The 9807-nt window shown below is 32.3% G+C and overlaps 1 pseudogene; it reads right to left on the reverse strand.

Moving 5' to 3' along the window:
- Positions 1 to 7035, reverse strand: part of LOC149556916 (uncharacterized) — a 46550-nt pseudogene extending 39515 nt beyond the window's left edge.
- Positions 7036 to 9807: the final 2772 nt, after the last annotated feature.

Consider the following 9807-nt stretch of genomic DNA (forward strand, 5'->3'; position numbering starts at 1 on the left):
TCATGTTCTACCTCTATCTCTCCCACACAACTTTGACAACATGAGTGTCAAACATGTTATATATGATCTTGGGAAATACATGAGGTTAGAAGTGTTATTTGTCTCAATGAATATCTTCTACGTGGTTGTCATCTAAAGAAATTGATAAAAAAGACAAAGCATTAGAAGAGAAAAATTTCTCAACTTTTTTGCGAGATACAAAAGTGTCTACCTTCAAATTTTTTCAATGCACAAGAATGCTACCTCATTCATCTAGTTGAGGAGATTGAATTGTGTAAACTTGTACCAACTAGGTCAATGTGGACGGTTGAGAGGAACTTGAAATTTTTGAAGTGTTTGGTTCTACAGAGAGCACATCCTAAGGGTTCCATGGTAGAGGAATATATGATCTACTAGACCATGGTGTACATTAGTGAATATCTTCCTAAGTTTGCATCAAGATCCATGTAGATTGCATTTGGGATCCCAACTCCATTAATAGATTTGAAGGGGAGTACTTGATGGGGAAAGGTAGATTGAGGAAGGTGAGAGGTAAGTATAAGAAGTTATTCTAGTTAATTAATTTTTGTCTATCATCAATATAATTTGTTTCTAACTGATCTATTTATTTTATATAGTTTCTCATGAGTGGATGTACTTCATATGTGTATTGCAAAAAATCTTGATTGGATGATGGTATGGATTAAATGATCTCAACAAAATAGTTGCTCATTAACATGGGAAGGTGTTGCTTTATTGGTTGAAGAAGCTCATTGTAATGGAGATCCCAATGCTATGCCAATGGTAATTGATCTATAAAATGGTTTGAGAGATGGAAAGGTATGTATAAGTTAATCTATCATGATCCATTTGTTTAATATTGACTCACAGATGGATACATAATTTTGACATGTTTGAAAAATAATAGGTCAAGCACAAAAAAACTATGTACTACAATGGTCGTAAATTTTGCATAAAAAAGGTGGATGACACTAAGAGAACTTGTGATTCTGGGATAATCGCAATCTTTGAGGTCACAAATATCTCATCTAGAAATGACATGTATCCTCAACAATATGAAAATAGATACTATGAATTTTTGGATGATATAATTGAGTGCAACTTTAATTCCTTCAAACTAGTTCTATTCATTGTCAAATGGTACAGACTACGATTGAATCAAAATGATTCTGATAGAACTGTTATTGAACATGATAATGGATTTACAATGATTAATACAAGGTCATTTCAGCTAGTTGGAAATGAGCCCTATGTTCTTCCAAGACAATGTGAGCAAGTGTTTTACTTTGGCATCCCACATAAGGGGTTGCTCATTTGTGGTTAGACATGATCCAAGAGGAAGACTGGTAAAGTATAATATGATTGAAGAAGAAGATACTGAAGAAGTGGAAGAAAAAATAGATGATGATGATGGTGAAGATGTTCATGATGATGGTGATGACATTAATGATGGTGATGATGAAAATGATGATGATGGTGGCGATGATGATGATGATAGGTGGTGATGATGATGGTGATGATGATGACAATGATGATGATGGTCATAGTGACAATGATGATGATGATGATGGTCATTTTGACAATTTGGATGATGATGGTGATAATGATGATGTTCATGATGATGATATGGATGAAGAAGATGATCAATGACATGATCAATAAAATGTATTAGGTGTTGATTAGGTTAAAATATTTGTTATGATGCTCAATTCTTGGCGTTGATTACTTATAATATTTTTTTTATAGAGGTAACGAATTAAAAAGTATACAATGATTATGATGTATGTATATTGTTCATGCTATGTTCTATGTAATTTGTACCATAAGTATCATGTAATTTGTAACTAACTTAAGATAAATGACTTATATGTGCATGATACTATACCCCTTTGATGAGGATCGTATACAGTGACATGGATCAGGAGATAAAAGTTTATTACATGCTTTCTTTCTCATTACCTTCAACATTAACTTTAGGCAAACTTCATCAATATTAGCCTCATTATATAACAAAATATTTTGCTCCTTAAATTATATCTCTCATTTGATGGGCTATAGGTACCACCAAATAGGAATCTATCATATTTGTCTTCCTCGAGTGAGGAAAATGCGAGAATAAAAGAGGATAGTGAGACATGTAGTAGGTCTATAGAAGAGAGACAAACTAGAGGTCAAAAGATTAGAAGAAAATTCAATAAACACATGCAATTTTTCCTTTCTCAAGGGGGGTCATGTTCTTATGATGATGAGACAAAGGGCAACATGAAGGTTCCCTTGAGGTACACAAATCTTGACAAAGAATGGGTGCCCAAGGAATTACCTCCAATTAACACTGATTTTTGTGTTAACGAGAGGATATATCGCGTAGCTCAATCATCACTACATGTTTTGGGCATATTTTCCATGGATGGCATAAATTTCAATTATAAAAAAGTTGTTGAATTGATGGAGTATGTAGGACCTTGTTACAATTACATAATTGGATGTAGATAGTTCAATATAAAAAAAGTATGCGTAGGTATGCACTGTCAGAAAATTATCTACAATGGAAAGAAAATGATCAAAGTAAAAGACTTGTTGTGTAAATTTATGGAAGGCCAAAAGAAACAGGGAACATTGTAGGTTTTATAAATAGTATGTGTCCTAACTCAACTAATAAGCGACCCAATTCCATTTTTTAGGCTCGTGAGGGAAACCATGTTTTTGTATGTGCAATAAAATCAATAAGTTCAGGGCAAGAGCTTCTAAGAGATTACAATTTGAATCAGATAGATACAAAGAAAGTTACTATCATGGAACTTGTAAGTACTATATATGTAATATTTAAACTAATTACTTCCAATTAGAACTCCAATATACAATATACCATTTTATTAATAAGTTTTTTCTAAGTCGACTATTCCTTTCATTATGTTGATATTTATATATATATATATATATATTATTTGTCATAGGGCAACATGGCCAATCCATCAGATGACAAAGGTAGGGATTTTTCTCCCACCCCTTCTCTAGCATAGGTAAACCTTTTGTATAAATAACTTTGCAATTATAATTTTATAAAATTTTATATTATTATGTTATTTTTGTTAAGGTTTTGAACCTATTTTGATTGTTTTACTGATGTTTTTGTCACAATTTGATGCTTAGGGAAAGGGGAAAGAACATATACACAAGAGAAAATATTTGTTGATATGGCAGCCATAGTATTATGCAATTTTTATGACATTGCATATACTAGAGACCTAATAAGCATGTGTAAAAAAGAGCCTCAAGAGCATCAATCTACAAATTCTTGGGCTTGTAATGGATTCAAATTCAATAGAAGAGAAAGAGGCCACAAGAAATTAATTATGTCACAGAGCACACTATTTGGAAGTAAGAAACAATGAATCTTTTGCTAGGATAATAGTTCAATAAAGCTTTATGTTTTATAGTAATATATGGATCATGAACCACAATATGTATGTTTTTTTACAACAATTTTTTAGACCTTACCGAGTTGTTCCACTTGAAGAGGTTACCAGTGTAGCTCCTACATATATGTGATTTCAATTTTCAATCATTAGAAGGTACATTATTTTCTTCATGATTATTATTGATATTTTTATATTACAGTCATCATGTTTTTGCAATCTATATTAAAAAAAAACAATACATTGTGTGTGTGTGTGTATATATATATATATATATATATAATTTTAGGTGTTGTAGTGTGCATATGCCTCCTTCCACGAAGCTGACCAGTACTCCAAGATTGCCAACTATAGGATGACAACAAGGAGCATGCATACATCCACACTTGTTGCAACTAGAATAGGTAAATCCTTGTTTTGATACATTTTGTTGTGTGTTAAATATGATATGATTTGTACTTTCCTATTCATTTGAGTATAGTATGACATTGATTGACTTTGTGCAGGTAAAGATACACCTTCTCATGATGATAGAGCATATACCAATACTAGTGATAATTTACTAGCCTTTGCTGGATCAGCCCATGTTACTTCTATTGGATCATTGGAGGCATCATTGTTGATGGCTGAGAATGATATAATCCCCTTAAAATTTCCTAAGCTTCTAGGTACTTTATAATTGTAATTATTTAGAGTGTAATTGTTGTTTACTTATTCATAACTCATTTTCAACTAATGATCCCATGATGATTTTGAAAGAAACAATATTTTTTATGAAACTTTTTATTAGTTAACATTGAAGATATTTGGACCCACATTATGTAAAAGGTACATTGCTTGATATAATTGGTTGCTAGATTTGTCCGTTCATCCATTCGTTGTAATATATTCAAGGCACATAGCTTGAACTAATTTTTTCATCTAACAATTTTATTTTTTGTTATAAGGTGGAATGAGAAAGGCCTTGAATTAAAAGATCAGCTCATAAAAACTATGGAGGAGCTCTTTGGTAAAAATATTGTGAACAGAGACCAAATTCTTAAAAAAGCTTGTAAACATCTAAAAACTATGAGAGACCAATACAAAAGGGCTCTAAATCTCAACCCAAAGTACAAGCGTCCTCCTATGGTTCTAGAGTTGGACTGGAATGAAATCATTGAAGATGAAGAAGAGATAAGAGGAAGAGATAAAGGAATTAACCCACCACCCAAAGAAAATAGGTATGCAGTAGTATTAATGTAATTATGCACAAATTAGTGATCTTTATGTTTATATAATCTAACATATTTCAAAGTTTACATGTACAAGATGCAAGACACATCAAAGGCTACACAAACTAGGAAAGAGAAGGTTGGTCAACACCATCTTGGCTCTAGTGGATATATGAAAACTCACTCACGCCTTGTAAGTAGTTGTAATGAAATTTCATATCAATTTTTTTATATAAAATTTTAAATAAGAAATACATTAAATATTGATGATATTATGCAAAAAATGCAGGGCATCGAATTTAATCTAGCACCCTCAGAAGAGGACAAACAAATTGGCTTCAAGCAAGGCTATAACATAGTGGTTTGTTGTCACCCCACAGATTGTAGTGGCCAAAAAGATGTAGAAGATCCTAGTGCACCAGTTCACACACAGGTAAATAGGCCTAATGAATAATTTAAAAAAATGAGAACTTCATGAGGAATAATCTATTTGTTTTTAATTTCTAACAATGATAACAATGTGTGCATGACATTTTATTGCAGCCTTCTACTCCTAGCATAGATCTTACTCGTGATGAAAAAGGCACAGATCCTGCATATGATGAAGGCCTTGATGTGCATCACAATGATACAAGTACATATTCAATTTATATTGAAAATTACTTATGTAATTATTAATAAAATTTAACATCTTAAATTGTAATTGGTGATCTTTATGTGATAATTTTTGAGTATGCAGAGCGTGATGTTAGTTGAGCATGCTGATTTGTTGAGGCTAAACAAAATGTGATAGTAGATGATGTGGCACTATCAAGTAAAGAAAAATCCCTATTATGTTCTTTAGATTAATGAAATACTTACAACATTAAAAAATTTATATAGAATTAAACCCATTTATTTCTTATTGTAGGGGAACATCAACCTTGTCCTCAAAAAATGAAGAGGAAGCCTCATGTCATAAGATCAAAGCCACAAGAGCCATAGGAAAATGCTGAAGATAGTCACGATGTTCCTATTATCATTTATCTTCAACAAAAGAAAAAACAAAAGAAGAAATGAATGTTATAAACCTTGTTTGATGATGAATGTGTTGATGAATTTTTATGAATGTTGCTTATTAATGAATTTTATGTCATGCTATTGAACATTTTTATGTGATTATAATGATTGACATCTTCACAAATTATTGATGAATGTTTATAGGTATTAATGAGCTTCCACCTTCATGTGGTTGGCCTTGTTAAGTTGAGAATATGAAAGGATTCTCGAAACCAAGTGAAGCTCAAAGTAAACCTATCAAAACTATACAATGATAAATGGTCCCATCAATTCTTCCCAAATGACTTACCCACTTGACACTTGAATAAACCTTCACTAAATCAACATAACACCTTGTAAATAGGATCAAATGGATCAAACTCATTTTTTGATTACAAAGGCTTTATGAATAAACTCTAAATGGAAGCTTCACCATTTCCATCACAATATAATTTGAATGTCATACTATGAATATGGCATAAAAATGACACATGAAAGGATCTAAATTTTCCCAATGCACACTTGAAACCAAATAAATAACCTCAATACACTTCAAGGTCAATCACAGTGTTTTGTTCCCAAGCATACAAATATGACCTTTAATGATTCAATATATTACTATGAATATGACTATCATGTTCAAGACAATATGATGAATTTTTTTCTACACAAGGACTCAAAACAACTTAAAATCCATTTCCATCCAATGTGAGGGTTCATCTCATTAAACTTCATGGAATAATAGGAGACTATTATTTCTTTCGTCCTGATGTAGACATGTCTAATTGACTGTCATTTCTTCCATGCTAATGTAGACATGTCTAATTGAATGTCATTTATTCCATACTAATGTAGAAATTTTTAAGATTCTTCCTTGGCATTGTGAACACTCCATCCTGCTCACTACTCTTTATTTGGTTAGATATCTTCATTTTCATCATCCCAACTGCATACATCTGTAAACTCATGAAGTATGCCACCCAAAGACACTCTTCTATCTTGGTAACAAAAAAATATCCAGTCTCCATTCTTGGAGCATAAATAACCTCCATGATCTTCTCATGACCCATCACCAACACCATTACTACATCCTTTTCACTAAGATAATTTCTTCTACCAATTGTCACTTACCTCATGCTATTCTTTTCGACATTGTAAGTCTTCATTCACCATCAAGGTTACATCATTAGCCTCCATACCCTTCAATCACTCAAAGGACTCATCATTATCCCAAACACCACTAACTCATCATACTCAAGCCTCGTAGGACTTGCTTCCTTGATGTCCTCACTAGCACCTTTTTCTTCCACATATGCTTCAACACCTTGAACCTCTTCAGCACTAGGTTCTTCATCTTCTTCACCATCCATCACTACTTAAACATCCTGAACCAACTCATGTTCAAGTTTTTAATCCTTTTGCTACTTCAGCCTCATCTTCCTCTCCATGACATCAAGCCTCATTATTTATCTCTTTCTCAGTACCATAGCTCTATCTCCTTTCCTCACACAATTTTTTCCTCTTCTTGTCTTGCTCTCTTCTCTTCTTTCCATTACTCAATGATCCCTTCAATGCATTGTTATATCAGTCAAAACATATAAATATGCCCTAAATGTTGATGATAAGGGTAATTTCCTCTAGAATAGAATTCCTTAGTGACTTAAATACAAAAAATTAGGAATGAAATATATGATTTATGGAGGGTCCTCTTGTGTGAGGCATTTCAAACCTCATACAATAGGTGCAATATGACTTGAAAATGTTTCCAACACCTAAGAACGCCAAATTCTACCCTTACCCCCTTGACCAATTTGACCATGATGGCTTATATATGCAACTTAGGCCAATGGTTTTACAATTTGGGTTATTATGACATATCATTTGTTCCATAAATCTATATTTTGGATTAATTTGTTTCATCTGTCTTGGTTTCAAGCAATGTAGAAGGATGCCTTAGTTCAATATGTGATCTCAATTGATATGTACAGGACATTAGGTGGAGCTGAAAAATGCAACATGTTTTCATTTTTTATACAAGTCATTAATGTAAATGTGTTTCATTTTTCAGCTCTACCTATTGTCCATTCATATGGAACATTGTTACACTCACATTCTTGATTTAGAGTGGTTGAATCTTATTTTGGATGGGAGGGAGAGGAAACAAAGACATATGGATGCTTAATGGCTACAAACAATGATCCTTCACTATTTACATTCTATCACTGAGTTCTTTTTTTTGACTATTGCTACATTCTACATTTTGATGTTATTAAATGTACTATTTTGTTTCTTTTGTTGAAATGTGGCATGCCTTCATTCATTGAAATTAATCTTTGCTAATTGCAACCATGTTGGTAACATGTTGATCTTATTCTTCTTAAAGTTTTTGTTATAATACTAATTGATCATGATTTCATTGTATTTGATTGAAGGGTACCAAGTAGCAAAACTGATAAAATTAAGCTGGAGTGGCCAAGTTTGACAATATTCATAGTTGAGCTTTGTTACTGCACTAACAATCCCTTTTGTTAATTTATGATCTAGTTAAACATTAGTGGTTTTAATTTCCCTGCTAAAATCATTTTAGTTATAACTTATTTTTGTATCATTGCATTATTGTCTCTCATAGGCATTATTGTCATTATTATAGGTGAGGATGCTCAAACTTTGAAGTCTCCAACACAATTGGATCACTTTTGTAAAATAACAACAATTGATCACTCTCCCCATAAAAATGTTGAAAGGATCATCATTGCACGTAATCTTGTCTTTTATTGACATATTGAAGAATGTGTGGTGAGTCATGTGTTGATTCTCATAATGTTTGTTTCATTACTCTTTCATAGCAATCTTAGTTTTCTTCGGTAAAAAGAAATTAGCTTGCGATATGTGTGGGATTTTTAAAAAATCATAGGGTGAATAGATATTTTCTTTCTAACAAGGGCCAGGTTGGAAGAAGCTACTAGAAGATGTTATTTCAAGAAGATGTTTACTCATCCTGATTCTTCTCAAGTATCATTAAATTTAAATTAAATATGATTAGTAATTGAGTCTAATCAAGTGCTTGAGTCTAATTTTCCATTGAAAACTTTTTGAAAAAGTAAACAAAAAGGTGTTTTTTGACCAAATTCATGCATTTTTATGTTTATTAGGTGTATTCTATGTTTTGACATGCATTTGTAGGCATTTGAAGGCATTTAAAGTGAGAATCAATAAAAGTTGCAAAATTAACAAAAACAATTGTCATGCAACAATTTTTGTTGCTGGGCAACTTTTGCCTTCCCAAAAAATTGCAAAAGTTGCTCACCAACAAAAATCGTTGCATGAAAAATTTTATTGATTCTCACTCTAAATGCCTACAAATGCATGGAAAAACATAAAAGACTCCTAATAAAAATAAAAATGAATGATTTTGGTCAAACCTTATCATTGACCAATGTTGATTGACCCATATCTTGACCAATAGTTATGATTGAGACATCATAACTATTGAATGCTACGTATTAGTTAGGAAGATTGATCCAGAGTGCACACAACAACAACTTCTATGACCCTGGTCAATCTTCTAACATGCTCAAATGTACCATTGAGTGGAACAATGATCACTAAATATCCAACTCCAATATTAATTCAAACTTTCACTTTTCCTTTCCTAGGTTTCCCTTTTACCCCTAGGGTCTACCTTCCATGATAGTCACAACAACACTCAAAGTGATGGCTCAAGTCCTATGGAACTCTAGACTTGTTCAAATTATGGATTTATCACAAATACCAATAATTAAAACTCCTTGCAAAGTTTGGACACACAAACTATAATTTTGTGGCTTTTAGCCTTCTTTCCAACTAGGTCTCTCCTAACAACTTTTCCTCTAAAACAAGGGCAAGGTTGTGAAATTAGAAACTTTTAATGGTGGATTCAACTTACTCAAGTTCAACACTTTCACTTCGCCAAATACCAAGAACCAATCTCTCACTCTTGCAACACAAACACTTACAAACAACACTTTAATCTAATTGATCAAGTTAAGCTAGGGCTTGATAGAAATATTTCAAATTGGGTTCACAAAATTGATCTAGTGGTTTGGTGATCTTCTAAAGACTTAATTTGACCCAATACATCTGAAATATCAAGTGTAGTTAAA

Source organism: Cupressus sempervirens, chromosome 5 (genome assembly GCF_028749045.1).
Source record: "Cupressus sempervirens isolate cs-2001-9-10 chromosome 5, ASM2874904v1, whole genome shotgun sequence".
Classification (NCBI taxonomy): Eukaryota; Viridiplantae; Streptophyta; class Pinopsida; order Cupressales; family Cupressaceae; genus Cupressus; species Cupressus sempervirens.